This window comes from Pristiophorus japonicus, unplaced genomic scaffold, assembly GCF_044704955.1.
Source record: "Pristiophorus japonicus isolate sPriJap1 unplaced genomic scaffold, sPriJap1.hap1 HAP1_SCAFFOLD_226, whole genome shotgun sequence".
Lineage (NCBI taxonomy): Eukaryota > Metazoa > Chordata > Chondrichthyes > Pristiophoridae > Pristiophorus > Pristiophorus japonicus.
Window position 1 is genome coordinate 582095 of NW_027251973.1, and position 15021 is coordinate 597115.

At 45.3% G+C, this 15021-nt stretch overlaps 1 protein-coding gene across 6 annotated transcripts in view; it reads right to left on the reverse strand.

The window, feature by feature from the left end:
* The window catches only part of LOC139245640 (zinc finger protein 462-like), a 238632-nt gene extending 224462 nt beyond the window's left edge, over nucleotides 1-14170 (reverse strand). For 5 of the 6 annotated variants that reach the window (XM_070871221.1, XM_070871223.1, XM_070871220.1 and 2 more), the window contains exons 1-2: nucleotides 13493-14170; nucleotides 8028-8256 (exon numbers count right to left, since the gene is read on the reverse strand). The gene's annotated coding sequence lies outside the window, so the exon portion shown is untranslated. The remainder of the gene's footprint in view (nucleotides 1-8027; nucleotides 8257-13492) is intronic. The other variant, XM_070871222.1, reaches the window with a different exon arrangement.
* Nucleotides 14171-15021: the final 851 nt, after the last annotated feature.

The following is a 15021-nucleotide window of genomic DNA, read 5'->3' on the forward strand; positions in this document are numbered from 1 at the left end:
TTGTAATTTAATTTTTTTTGATATTTCTGTGTGTGAGGGAGTGCTTTTAGCAGCACTGCTGAATAAATCACCTGCTGAAATCAGTGAGTTCAGCTTTTCACTGGTAAACTTGCAGAACCGGTGCTGCATTGGTGCAGGCAAATTAAGGGCTGTGTGTTTGGAGAAATAAGAGTGCCAATTCAACTTTGCAATGGATCAACGTCCACCAAGAACAAAGAATTTCTTGCATGAGGAAGTGGAGATATTAGTCAACGTAATTGAGCAGAGATGGCAGGAGCTAAATACCAGCAACAGAGGTGGAAATAAAACTGCCACCAAAAGAAATGAAGAAACGCTGGAACCAAGTTGCAGAAGATTACTGTGCAGTGGTGCATACCAGAAGATCTGGAAGTCAGTGCAAAAAGAAATGGCACGACCTTGGTCAAGTAGTTAGTTTCCCATTTTTAATTTAATCGACGTGGGTAAGGTCTCCTCCCCATCAACCTACGGGCTATGACGTTCCTGGTGCGGTGAGCTCTAATCAATTCTCTCCTATGCAGTGAATTGATGGCAAACCATTGCATAATACGTGGTGTTGACAATGCAGCACCCATTCTGCAAATTTAAATATAAAACTATCGATGTGGCTGCCTCTCCCTGTCCAAATGGCCTCAGTCCCCCTCACAGCTCGAAGGCTGCTGCTGTATCTTTGGCTGCCGTCGAGCCACTGACGCCACCCCTAAAGCGTGGCCGAATGGCCTCAAGCACCATAAAAAGAGTGCGTGTGTCAGGTGTTGATTCTTCAGCTGCCGGCCAGCCACTGACGCTGCTGATATCTCATGGCCGAATGGCCTCTGGTCCGTCCGGTGTTGCTTCTTCGCGGCCAGCCACGAAGAGAATGAAGGCCTGCCTCAAGCACTGCAGCTCAGCTCGAAGCTTGCTGCCGCTGTCGTCGCCGTCGAGACACTGACGCCACATCCCTGCCTGTCTCCAACATGAAAGGCCTGCCTGAAGCACAGCAGCTCGAAGGCTGATGCTATTTCACACAGGTAGGAACATGGTTTATTTAATCTTTTCTTTGCTTATGAATTTTTATTCAGGTTGGATTTATTTGTATAATATTTGTATAAGTATAACTAAGGATTGATTGTGGAATTTAATGACTTCCCTTCGCCCCCGCCACCTCATTCCCTACGCCTAATTGTAACCTACGCCTGATTTTCTAAAGTGTAGACAAGGTTTTTTTCGAGCATACAAAAATCTTCACTTACTCCATTCTAAGTTAGTTTGGAGTAAGTTTTCACTGACGAAACTTTGAAAACAGGCGTAAGTGGCCGGACACGCCCCCTTTTGGAAAAAAAATTCTGTTCCAAAGTGAAACTGTTCTAACTGACTAGAACTGGAGCAAACTAAATGTCGAGAATTCCGATTTCTAAGATACTCCGTTCTACACCAGTTGCTCCTAAAAATCAGGAGCAAATTATGTGGAAACTTGGGGCCAAACACTCAACAGGTCAGGCAGAATCCGTGGAGAAAGAAACGGAGTTAATGTTTCAGGTTGATGACGTCTCATCAGAACTAGAAGATTCTGGCTGTTGTGTCTCTGCACCTTGTTACAAACTCACACAAGACATGGATAGATCAGACACGGTCATTCTGTGACCTTCACTTTATTCCCAGGATTAAGGGGCCCAAGTTTCCACATGATTCGCGCCTGATTTTTAGGAGCAACTGGTGGAGAACGGACTATTTTAGAAATCGCAATTCTCCACATTTTTTTTTTTGCAGTTCTAGTCAGGTAGAACAGTTCTAGTTTAGAACAGAATTTTTTCTTCAAAAGGGGGCGTGTCCGGCCACTGACGCCTGATTTGAAAGTTTGCACAGTGAAAATGTACTCCAAACTAAAGTAGAATGTCGCCAGTGAAGATTTTTGTAGAACTGAAAAAACCTGTTCTACACATTAAAAATCAGGCGCAGGTTACAAATTAGGCGTCCAGAACGAGGTGGGGGGGGAAGGGAACTCATTAAATTCGACAATAAATCCTTATTTATACTTCTACAAATATTATACAAATAAATCCAACCTGAATAAACATTTATAAGCCAAGAAAAGATTAAATAAACCATCTTCCTACCTGTGTGAAAGTGCTTCAGAGAATTCTGCAGCTGAGAGAGAGAGAGAGGGGGGGGAGGGAGGGAGAGAGAGGGGGGGGGAGGGAGGGAGAGAGGGGGGAGGAGGGAGGGAGAGAGAGGGGGGGGAGGGAGGGAGAGAGAGGGGGGGGGGAGGGAGAGAGAGGGGGGGGGGAGGGAGAGAGAGGGGGGGGAGGGAGAGAGAGGGGGGGGAGGGAGAGAGAGGGGGGGGAGGGAGAGAGAGAGAGGGGGGAGAGGGAGGGAGAGAGAGGGGGGAGAGGGAGGGAGAGAGAGGGGGGGGAGGGGAGGGAGAGAGAGGGGGGGGAGGGGAGGGAGAGAGAGGGGGGGGAGGGGAGGGAGAGAGAGGGGGGGGGGGAGAGAGAGGGGGGGGGGAGAGAGAGAGAGGGGGGGAGGGAGAGGGGGGGGGAGGGAGAGAGAGGGGGGGAGGGAGAGAGAGGGGGGGAGGGAGGGAGGGAGAGCGAGAGGAGGGGGGGAGGGAGGGAGAGCGAGAGGAGGGGGGGAGGGAGGGAAGGGGGGAGGGAGGGGGAGGGAGAGAGAGAGGGGGGGAGAGGAGGGAGAGGGGGGGGAGAGGAGGGAGAGGGGGGGGAGAGGAGGGAGAGGGGGGGAAGAGGAGGGAGAGGGGGGGAAGAGGAGGGAGAGGGGGGGGAGAGGAGGGAGAGGGGGGGGAGAGGAGGGAGAGGGGGGAGAGGAGGGAGAGGAGGGAGAGGGGGGAGAGGGGGGGAGAGGAGGGAGAGGGGGGAGAGGGGGGGAGAGGAGGGGGGGGGGAAGAGGAGGGGGGGGGGGAGAGGAGGGAGGGGAGGGAGAGGGGGGGAGAGGAGGGAGAGGGGAGGGAGAGAGGGAGGGGTCGGGGAACAGGAGCGGGTGTCGGGTCGGGTCGGGGGGGGAGCGGGTGTCGGTCGGGGCGGGGGGGGGGGGGCGCGGGGAGCAAGTGTCGGGCGGGGAGCAGGAGCTGGCCGTGGGAGGAGCCTCATTCACGCAGCCCCAGTGAGGCCATTGGGCCGGGGCTAGGGGCTGCGTGCTTTGGACCCCTCCCACAGTTCAGCGCCTGGAGCTACTGCACTTGCGTGCCGACTGTAGCGCGCATGTGCAGAGGTCCCGGCACTGTTTTCAGCGCCGGGACCTGGCTCCGCCCCCCCCCCCACAGCTCGTGCTGGCTGCGCCGAGTGCCACAGGACCTGTAAGTCGGTGGAGAATACCGAGGATTTTTTTAGTGGTCGTTTTAGGCGCGAAAAACGGGCGCCCAGCTCGGAGGGGCGCCCGTTTTTTTTCTTGTGGAAACTTGGGCCCAAAGAGTGCTGATCCTGGGTGGCCTGGATATCTGGAAGCCCAGGTGAGGAGCTCACTCCCTGTGATCAGGGTGTGCATTACAAGGGTACAGGTACAGTATGCATGAGTTACAGTTACATACTTAGTCATTGCAAGATAGTGAAATACATGACACTGGCAATCAACAGCTTTTAAGCAAATACAGAGCCAGAGAAAAGGGGGAAGGACAGTGAAAGAGTAAAAGTCTGTGATAGGGCAGGAGTGATTAAATGAAAAGAGGAATGATGGTGCAAGGCAAAAGGAGGTGATTATGAGACAAACATGGAAACAAAAGATGGGTCCAGAGGAGGTATGAATTGTTACAGCATGTCCAAGAGAAAATAGGAGCAATCATTAATATTCAAAGTTATTAAATTTATCTTGTTCAATGTTCAGACCGGAAGACTGTAAAGTGCCTAGTAGAAAGATGAAGTGCTGTTCGTCGAGCTAGCACTGAGCTTCATCAGAACAGTAAAAGAAAGACTTAGACTTATATAGCGCCTTTCACAACCACCGGATGTCTCAATTTACAGCCAATTAGCTACTTTTGGAGTGTAGTCACTGTTGTAATGTGGAAAGCACGGCAGCCAATTTGTGTACAGCAAGCTCACACAAATGTGATAATGACCAGATAATCTGTTTGTGTTATGTTGATGGAAGGATAAATATTGGTCAGGACACCGGGGATAACTCCCCTGCTCTTCAGCAAATAGTGCCATGGGATCTTTTACGTCCATCGGAGAGCAGATGGTGCCTCGGTTTAAAGTCTCATCCGAAAGACAGCACCTCCTACAGCGCAGCACTCCCTCAGCATTGCACTAGAGTGTCAGCATAGATTTATGTGCTGAAGTCCCTGGAGTGGGACTTGAACCCACAACCTTCTGACTCAGAGGCAAATGTGCTACCCACTGACCCACAGCTGACACAGTAATAGGAAGCCGACGGTTCTGGGAGGGAGGGGAAGGGGCGAGGGCAGAAGTGTAGGAATGGGATGGACATGGTCAAGAGCCCGGTCAACCACAGTGGAGGGGAATCCAGAACTGATCGGTGGGGGGCGGGGGGGGAGGAGACATTTTAGAAGCACTGGTGTGGATGGTATCATCATCCAGGACGAGGGATTCTTGGGCAGCAGGCATTCTTGGTTTTTAAATTCTAGATTATTGGCAGCTTTATTTGATTTGAGAGTTATTTATGCGATTTCCTTTGTCCGAGTTTGAACTTCAAAAAGGGGACAGGAGATATATCTAGTTTGCAGTCGATCTTTAGCTCTTCTGAGCCCAATGAATACATATGCAGACTCCGAGCAGAGATTAGCTTCACATGCAAGTTATATTACACATATTAGTTTACGTATCATTAAAAGAGTTGTGAAGTGTAACGACTATTATTATTTTTGTATACAGGAAGAAGTTCTGCAATCAAGTGAAAGCCAGTATATTAACCTTCTGTTACGGTTTTAACTTCTACTTTTAATAAACGGGTTTAATAGTAGCCCGAAGTGCAGTCTGATGTCGTTTCTTCTTCTGTTATCCATGTTAGTTCCAGTGAACAAGTTAGAGTAACAAGCTCATTTTTTCAAACCTTGGCCAATGTTACATTACCAGATATGATGTTTCTAAAGTAATAGCCAGCAAGGGTTTGCCTGCAGGAGTAGTCTTTGGCAAAGTCAGATAAATTTCTGGTGAGGCCCTAAAATTTTAAAAGCAATAGCAGCAAAATGCAAAGAATAATATCACCTAATGAACAAAAGCAAGCTATTCAAATATAAAATAAATCATCACTAAAATGCAGTGGGAAGATTGGAAACATGGCTAAATAGTGAGGATGGGTGAGAATATAATATTCATGGGTATGGAGTGTACAAAAATGAAGTATTGTAGCATTATACATCAGAGACATCTGGGAAGTAATCAAGGTTGATCCTGCACGTAAGTGAAAAGGTACAAAAAGAACTACTTTGGATTGATAGCGTTAACGAGAAAAAATTCAAGGGGCATATTTACAACTTCAAAGGTTGCTATAAGGATGAAGACAAGTCGCTCTACAAAAAAAGGAAGCCTTTAAGGGAATAGAAAATACTTTCATTCACCAATATAAACTAGGAAAACAGTGTTTTAGAATCAGAGTCGGTAAACCCAGTGAGTCAAGAAAGCAACAAGAGGCTTGACCTAGCATTTGTAAATTATCCAAACGCAGTGCAGGAAATGGAAGCTGTAGCATTCTTTGGCCGGGGCGGGGGGAGCACGGAGAATGATACTGTTTATTATGATCTGCAAGTCAGAAAACCCCACAGCCAGATGCATATAACTTTAAAGGGACTAAATTCACAGAAACAGGAGAACTACTGCAGCAAACAGACTGGCAGGGTTTGTTCAACAACACTTTAGTAGATAAGTGAATCACTTTAAAACGGTATAACGCTGAACATGCAAGATGAATACATACAAAAAAAAAATCTATATATTCAGACTGAGCAAACATAGTCCAGAATAATTTAAAATTTTCTAACTGACGTGCTTTGTGCTTTTTTTGTCTACATTAAAGATGCTATACAAGGTTTTATTGAGCTGTTTTCCTATTTTTCCACCTCACTATTATTTTTAATGAATATTTTAACAACCCTTGCGAACACAGTAACTTGGGTTTTATTTTTGTAGATTTCAAGTCTGCTTTTTTGACATGAAAAAAGACTATGCAAACATTCAATATGTTTACTATAAAAGTAGTCAGAAAATGGCCATTAAAGTCTGTTCAACTTTAAGATTCCTCAAAAAATTTATATGGACTCAGAATTATAAACGTATGAGTTTTTTGGTTAAAAAAAAAATCAGAAAACTGTGTCTGTAATGTATGTACTTAAGGTCTGCCCACCAACAGGGGGCACTACCGTCGGAGGTCCTAAGCTGAGCCCGGTATATAACCTGAACTTTTCCTTTGTATCTTTACTTCTGGATGCCATTAAAGACTGACCAGGTTTCTGGCTCACAGTATGGAGTTCATTGTATCATTTCACACACCACAGTATCAAATTAATTTAAACCTCAAGACACTAACCAGTGTTTGTTGTAGCAAAAATAATATTTCCAATGTTTTTATTAGAAATCAGAAAGCTACAATCCTACTTTCTTGGTTCATTTTAAACTGATTTCCTTCCTAGCTGTGTCATTGCAGATTTCTCAACACATTCCCTCTGTAATTGGAGGTAGAAAGTCTGGACTGCAGACTACACTGCAGGAGGCATATTTCACCAACATCAATTGAAACAGGAACAGCTTTCCAAACTAATCCAAGTGAGGCAAGATTAAACTGCTAAGTAGCCCAAGTGTTCACACTATTTTTCATTTCTTCTACCTTCATCTTCTAAAACAGTACCTGATGTCGGGATACAGTTTCACAGATGCCAGCAGCTCATTACTGACCAGTGTAAGTGAAGTAGTGTGCATCAGTGTGTATTTCAACTGTGGAGAGCATCAGAATCAAGTTCTTTACACACATGCACTCCTCAACAAAGGTCACCGGGTAACAATCAGCATCACCAACCTGGCCATTTTTTTCTTTCCATCCTAAACACAATGCCAATTGTAATTCCCCCACTAGTGCCCCAACTGAGATTAACGAACTCAGTGGAGACTTATAATTGAACTCAGGACCTTCTTGGATAGTACTGTTTAGTATCACATCATATGGTGTATTTACACACCGAACAATTAGAGTAAACCTTTACACAAATTTGTTGAAAGAATTTCTTGGGAGGATTCTGCTCTTCACCTGTATTAATAAATCATCAAAGGCTCCTCTAATGGCTCAGCTGCATTAGCCAATGAGCAAGTTATCCAGGTAAGAAAAGGTCTCAAGTTCAATCCTTAGTCTATGCTAAGCTAGCTGGATTCAGACAGAATAGCAAGTGGGGCAGCTTTACATCTGGCTTGTGTTCCTGGGTTAGAAAGGCGAAAGTCACCAATATTCATGCTCCTGAACCCATCCAAGAGTCAATAGATAGGATCAGGAGCTTGAAAAATTGCAGTTGTGCAGAGGACAATTTTGTGCTCAGCCATAATATTCCACTTGCAGTCACACAATTTTAAGATTCATGCTGGAGTAATAGCCAAGGTACTGGAGGACAACCAAGACCCATGGAACAAGAATGCCTTCCCCCAATCCATTCAGAATGTAAATTTTTTTTTAAAAAGAGGATGGGTTGCTACTTCACCTGAATGAATGCGGGAAACCCTCCTCTCATTATTGGCTGCTTCAGTCTACTAGAGTGACCACACAACTGCTTCTTACAATGTTCAGACAAAGCTATGAAGTTTAAAGACTGGTCAGTTTTTTCACCCAATTTCCAATCTGTTAGCCAAGTCTTACCTTTTTATTTTAAGTGCAAACTGAGCACTCTATTACCATAGTCAACTACTCAGTGAATCAAATATATCTATTGAGCAGTATCTGTCTCAAGAGAGCTATGGGCTTCACTGCTTGTATACATAGTTACTCTAACTCCACAATGATGCTGTGTATTACTTGTAGTTACTTGCTGAAATAAGAATCTAACCAAAGAACAAATTACCAGAATTGTATGCATTCATACTTACCAGGATTCACAGATGTCTGCACGTCAGGCTGAGTAGACTGTAAGTCAGAGCATGACCAAAGTGGAAAAATCGGATCGGACGATTTCTCCAGAGGAGTGTCAGAAGACTGAAAGTCAGCATGAGTCTCCAGAATGTGAATGTCCAGCTCATCTACACACGTAGTCCATAAGTCACAATAATCACAATGAAACATCTCAACTGCAATTGATCACACCTTTACAAAAACTTTCTGAAAGAGAAAAATAATGTTAGCTTTGTTCAGTTCCTTTCAATAAGTACTTTACCAGAAATGTGGCTACGGGATATCAGAGTAGCAGATGCAAATCCAAACCCTCCAGACTCTAAATTTCCAATCTTAGCCACGCCACCTTGGGGGGGGGGGGGGGGGGGGGGGGGGAGGAGGGAGAAAAATCCAATGCCAAATTATCACTGCGCCATTCCAATGTGCATCCTAGCAATTAGCTAAGTGGCTTTGACATACTGTGGGGACCCCGAGAATGGAATAAACAAGAAAAGAGGGTCCATGCCATTACAGGTGGTTAAATTCAGGGTGGCATTATGGCTCTGGCACTGGCTCTTAGAAGGAATGCAAGGGCATACTGGGGGGCAATTCTCCCTTTTTGTGAGAATGTTATGCTCAAGGTGAGGAATGCTATTTTGAGCACCCAATGCAAGTATTAAAACATCCTAGATCAAGCATGATTGGATGAAGTTTAAAAGCTTCCTGTTCCTGCCCCAACAAAGTGCTTCAGCCCAATCGGAGAAGAGCACTCCTTACCACAGCGTTAGGTCATTTCTCCAATTTCCGCACATCCCATTCTGTGACCTCAGTGAGATTGCCAGTATAGTGGCAAACTATGGACAGTTTTGTGCTATTGGTCTATACCTATAAAAGGAATTGTATTGAGACATCCCAAGCTCATTTCATGAAGACCCTTACAGCCAAGAAACAGTGTCATGCCCTCAGATAGGGCTGGATTCTACATACTATCCTTTCCTTCTCCATGGCCCATGGAAAGCAGCTAGCTTCTGCAGCTGAGAGTAGGAAGTAAGTAAAGGGACTAAGGGTGGGGGGGTGGGGGAAGGGGAGGGGGAATCAAACTTATCTAGAACCATGTATGACTACCGCAACACACTACACTACTGCCATGTCAGAAATGTCTCTCAAAACAATATAGGAGCAGGGAGGTCTTACTGCAGTTGTACAGGGCCTTGGTGAGGCCAAACCGGGAATAATTTGTTCAGTTTTGGTCTCCTAATCTGAGGAAGGACGTTCTTGCTATTGAGGAAGTGCAGTGAAGGTTCACCAGACTGATTCCCGGGATGGCAGAACTGACATATGAGGAGAGACTAGATCGACTGGGCTTGTAATCACTGGAGTTTAGAAGAATGAGAAGGGATCTCATAGAAACATATAAAATTCTGACAGGATTGGACAGGTTAGAGGCAGGAAGAATGTTCCCGATGTTGGGGAAGTCCAGAACCAGGGGTCACAGTCTAAAGATAAGGGGCAAGTCATTTAGGACCGAAATGAGGAGAAACTTCTTCACTCAGAGAATTGAGTCTGTGGAATTCTCTACCACAGAAAGTTGTTGAGGCCAGTTCATTAGATATATTCAAAAGGGAGTTAGATGTGGCCCTTACGGCTAAAGGGATCAAGGGGTATGGAGAGAAAGCAGGAATGGAGTACTGAAGTTGAATGATCAGCCATGATCTTATTGAATGGTGGTGCAGGCTCAAAGGGCCGATTGGCCTACTCCTGCACCTATTTTCTATGTTTCTACAGCTAACATTATCCAACAGAAAGTGCTGATACAGGTGATACAAAAATATGCGCATGAGGGTTAGTAATTCAGAACAAAGTTAGGTTGTACATCAATTTTGATAACTTGGGTAAATGGGTACCATCTGTAGCAGAGGTCATCAAATGTGGAAGTGTAGTGTCTTGCATTTGGGGTTAGGAAACTCCAGGAAGGTCTATACCATGCCGGAATACCGGTTAAAGAGAACAGATCAAGAAAGAAACTCAGCAGCTCCATAACACAGGACTCTGTGCTCTGTTCCCAGGGACAGACATCATCTGCTGCTGGAGAGCCATCAACTCGGTGAAAAACGCACTTTGGTCTTCCCGAAACTTGCTGGTCTTCCAGAGCAAGGAGATGTCCAGGGCCGAGTGTTGCAGACTGGCACAATCCAAGGTCCAGGAGTACGTGCTGAGGTACGTTCTGCACTAAAGATTGGTGCAGTCGCCGCAAAGGCACAATGGGGAAGAGCCACAGCTGAAGGCCTTTCCACTACAGTAAACCCAGGGGATGGAACCAGATCTCCCTCGGGCTGTACTTGATAATCTGCTTGTATACAAAGAGCACCATTTTCTGAAAAACACCTGTGTTGTGCCATGTATAATGAAAGTCTCTGCACTGTTTAGTAACTTGTAAAGAAATGTAAATGTATTCTCATCCATTCCATGTACTGCTTTCATCTGCATAGTGCTACATGTAACGTGATTTAAGGATTGTACTAAACTGTAAATTGAAATGAAATGCACGCTAGTGCATTGTATGGAACTGCTGTCAGCATCCAAACAAATTGTATGGAATTGCTGACCACAAGGTACTGAACTATTTTCCAATGTATTGTGAAAATTTTATATGAATAAAGTATATTTTTGGAAAAAAAAGAAACTCAAAAGGTTAAAGATGCACAAGGGGTGTAAGGAAAGCAAACAGGGTTTGTGTTTGCAAACAAGGGTACCTTTGAGACTGCTGGGTAAACCACAAATGATGGAGCAGGAGATAGGAAGCCACTAAAGGCCACCTTTTCCTGTAATATCCCCCCCACCCCCCACACCTAGAAAATGCAGCCACTGGTCCACACCACACTACCTACCACACCCACTAAAAAGGACATAAAATAAAAAGACAGAGAAAAAACACTTTGGGAGATAGAAGAGAAACAGAAGCATAAGAGACAGATGGATAGCAACAACAGTTTGTATTTATATAGCGACTTTAACATAGTGACACATCCCAAAGCGCTTCACAGGAGCATTAGAAGACAAAAAAAATTGACAGCAACAGGATGGCAACAGACAGGTACGAGAGACCAAAGCCTCCAATTTACCATGTGCAGGAGAAACCCAGCAGCAAATTAAAAATCTTGTACACAATCCATGTTCCAATGAAACCTATGGCATTTTGAATGCAAATTCCAATATAATTGGAAGACTTTCTAATAAATCCTTGTAGCACCACTAGGTGGTGTTCCAATGTTAAAATTCTTGCTAATCAAACTGCTCCCAGTCACACCCGCAGGTATTGCTGTAGTGTCTCTTAACACAGTGCTCAGCTACTGAGGTTATTTCTGAAATACATTTCATTTCTTTCTCCCAGATTGTCAACCCCCTCTCACAGTCTCCAATGATAAAGTTGCTTCTCGCCACACTTGCCTCTCCCTCCCAGGCACTGAGCTTCTCCATTCCTTCTCTCATGGCCTGCCCCACACCCACTACCTTTGTTACCTAGCATCACTTACCATGCCTACCCAGTCTTCAGCCTCTTCCTGGCCACATGCCTCAATACATCCAGCTCTGCTCTTTGGACTCTTCCCAGCCTCCTCTTCAGTCATAGCCCCCACTCCCAGGTATTAAAAAAAACCTACAGCCTCAAGATTCTCCTTTCTTTGGCTCTTCCCAGCCTTGTTCATCAACCTCTTTCCGCTAACCCGTCATTTATTAAAATTCCCACTCTGCTCTTCAGCCTTTTTGCCCCTGCTTTTTCAGCATCAAGCCCCACTCAATTCTCTCACCCTGAGACTCTATGTGCTTAACAATTAACTTTATCCTAAAAGTGATAGTTACACCATAACAGAATACATGACATGCTTATAATACTGCTCTCTTCATCAAACAGCATCCAACTTAGCATAAGCAACATCATGGGAGATCCACTAGTACTATTAAGGATTATATACAACTGGTGTTTCTTCACCACTGCTGACTGATCCATGTGAACCAACCACCAATCTCTGCTCACCATGTGTTCATATAGCATAATGGGCCAATCACAACCTAACAACCGCTTTTAATTATGACCTTGTGCCCATACTTAATAATTATCCTACTCCACTTTTAGTTTTACCTTTAAATTATTTTTAGTGATTTTCACTATTGTTTATGTTCTCCCAAGGTACCACTTTGACTCCTCAGCCTCTTTACTCTGCCTAACCTGAATCCCAGTATTTCCAAGCTGAGCCACACACTCAGCTGTTCTGCTCGCCACAATCCAAATCTTCCCTCGAAGTATAGGCATCAACCTGAATCTTCCCTCCCAAAGGCAAAATGATCCTGGTCTGCTCAGCTCTCCTTTACTCAACCCAATCTTCCCTGACAAAGGCAACATAGTCTTGGCCTGCTCTGCTCAACCCAAATGTCCCCTCCCAAAGGCAACATGGTCTTGGCCTGCTCTGCTCTCCTCTTTACTCAACCCAATCTCCCCTGACAAAGGCAGCATGGTCTTGGCCTGCTCAGATCTCCTCTACTCAACCCAATCTCTCCTGACAAAGGTAACAGATTCTTGGCCTGCTCCGCTCTCCCCTTCACCCCTGACAAAGGTAACATGGTCTTGACCTGCTCTGCTCAACCCAAATGTCCCCTCCCAAAGGCAACATGGTCTTGGCCTGCTCAGCCTTCCTGCTTTCCCAGACCGAACTGACCCATATCTCCTTTCGCCTCTCAGTGCCAAGGCAGAGCCAGGGCTTGGAAAATAAAGAAAGATTATTTAACTAGCAATTTATATGTGGGTTTTTGGGGAAGTACAGAATGAGTCAAAGGAAGGTTAAGAAGGTGAAAACAAAACAAATTTGAAAAGGTTAAAAAACAAAGTAAGACTGCCTACTTCCAATTCTGTAATTTTGTCCGTCTCTGCTCCTGCCTCAGCTCATGTACTAATCCCTGATCCATGTCCATTACTTGACTATTCCAATGCCCTCAAATGCCCTCATGGCCAGCCTTACACCCTGCATTTACTTCAGCTCATCCAAAACCCTGCTTCCCGTATCCTGTCTTGAATTAAATTATCTGCCAATTTCCATTATCCACCAGGGATATAATAGTGGTGCCACGTTACAATCCCCCCAGCTCAAAAACCTTTATGTGTGTATTTCTACATATGCTATGATTTTTATGGGGAAAAATATTCCCAAATGAGCTTAAGTGAAAGTATCCACTTGCATCAGGTATCCCAAGGTCTGTCCAAATTCAAGTATATGTGGGCAATAATCCCTGCTGCAAATGGTCTTCATTATGGTGCAAAGCAATGTTTACACTATTTTGGGAGTAAAGAGCAAATTCCACCATCAGGACTTTGAAAAAAAATACAAGTATCCATTTCAATCGTATTTTGCTTTGCCATCATCCAGTTGTTTCTATCTAACGACTGAGCATTGGTGATATAAGAACAACTTACTCAGAGAAGTGACTGAACTAGTCGGCTAAATAAACAGCGGCTGTATTGACATCATTCAGTGATCTGTGGCAATTCCTCCAAACTCTCTTAACTTTCCAAGTCTCCCAGAAGTTGCTCAATTACCCCCAGTAGAGCCTTTGTATCACCAACATATATCAGCGAGCCATGGAAGGTGTTTATATAAAGTCCAACGACAAAATAGTAGAATGTGTCTGAATGGCAGAGAATGGATCGGTCCTGCATCAATGATGTTGTCCAATATCCTATGCACAAAATTTGAGGGTGTCTGCACTCATGATTCTTCTCGAAAGGAGGGTGGGTGTAGGGGTGAATGGGTGCGAAAGGGCGTCAATATTAAGCAGCTTTTTCACTAATTCAGCAAATGCCAGAGTCCAGCCATGGGCGACCCAACTCGCTCCCGCCATCTGGAAGGCTCAGCCCAACTGACGCCATGACACCGCTGGTTTGAATCCCGGAGGGTGGAGGAGGAGGAGCTTATTGAAAGCCGCCTGTACTCTTGAGTGTTTTCCGTAACATTTTTACCTCAAACCTACAGCCCAAAAGCGTCGGGATTCCGCCCGTGTGTGCTCGGCACATTTTCTGTCAGGCGTTTGGCTGAATTTCCCTTTCGACGGCACACAAGCTGCTCTTGGTCCGCGCCATCGCCAGCCAACACTGACAGGCGCGTCGCCAATCAGAGCTGGCAGAGCTGGGTCTCTGCACCAATCAGAGCTGGCAGAACTGGGTCTCTGCACCAATCAATGCTGGCAGAGCTGGGTCTTAGCACCAATTAGAGCTGGATCTCTCCACCAATCAAAGCTAGCAGAGCTGAGTCTCTGCACCAATCAGAGCTGGCAGAGCTGGGTCTCTGCACCAATCAGTGCTGTGGGCGGGACTCGGTGTGGGTGGAAGGCGGGAAAGCGCGGGGAGGGGGCACCAGGGCTGCCAGTGAGGTAAATAACGGTCACGATGAGGACAAGCACCATTTAAATTAACATTTGCACTCATATCTTTTGAAATTTGACGAGTGCTGTCAAATACACATGAGTAATGACTACTTGGGCCAGGTTAAAGTACCAGAGGATTCATGCAAATTTACCTCCAGATACTTGAAAGTATTTTGTTGAATCCAGTTCTTTTAATCTTCGGCAAAGCAAATCAAACGTCAATACCCAAGTTGGATAGCCAAGCCAAAGCTTCCTGTGTAACAGCGTGGATATCTTGTAGGCTGCCTGTGAATTCCCCCTGAGGGCAGTGCTCAATGATGTGCACCAGGGTCTGATTAGGAGCTAAACAGTCGCATGATGGGGGTGCTTCAATCTTACACCTTTTGAAAAAGGTGGCAGCATCTACCCTGACTGGTTGTGAGGCGGTTGATGGTTGTCCACTGTTTGCAAGGTTTGATCCTGCAGATTGTACTGTGGGGTCCTCTATAATTTTTCATTTAATATTTCTGATAGTTACTCCAAGCTTCAGCCAATGGTCCACCCTATTATGTAAGCTAAGTAGAATCAGTTTTTTGGTGGGTC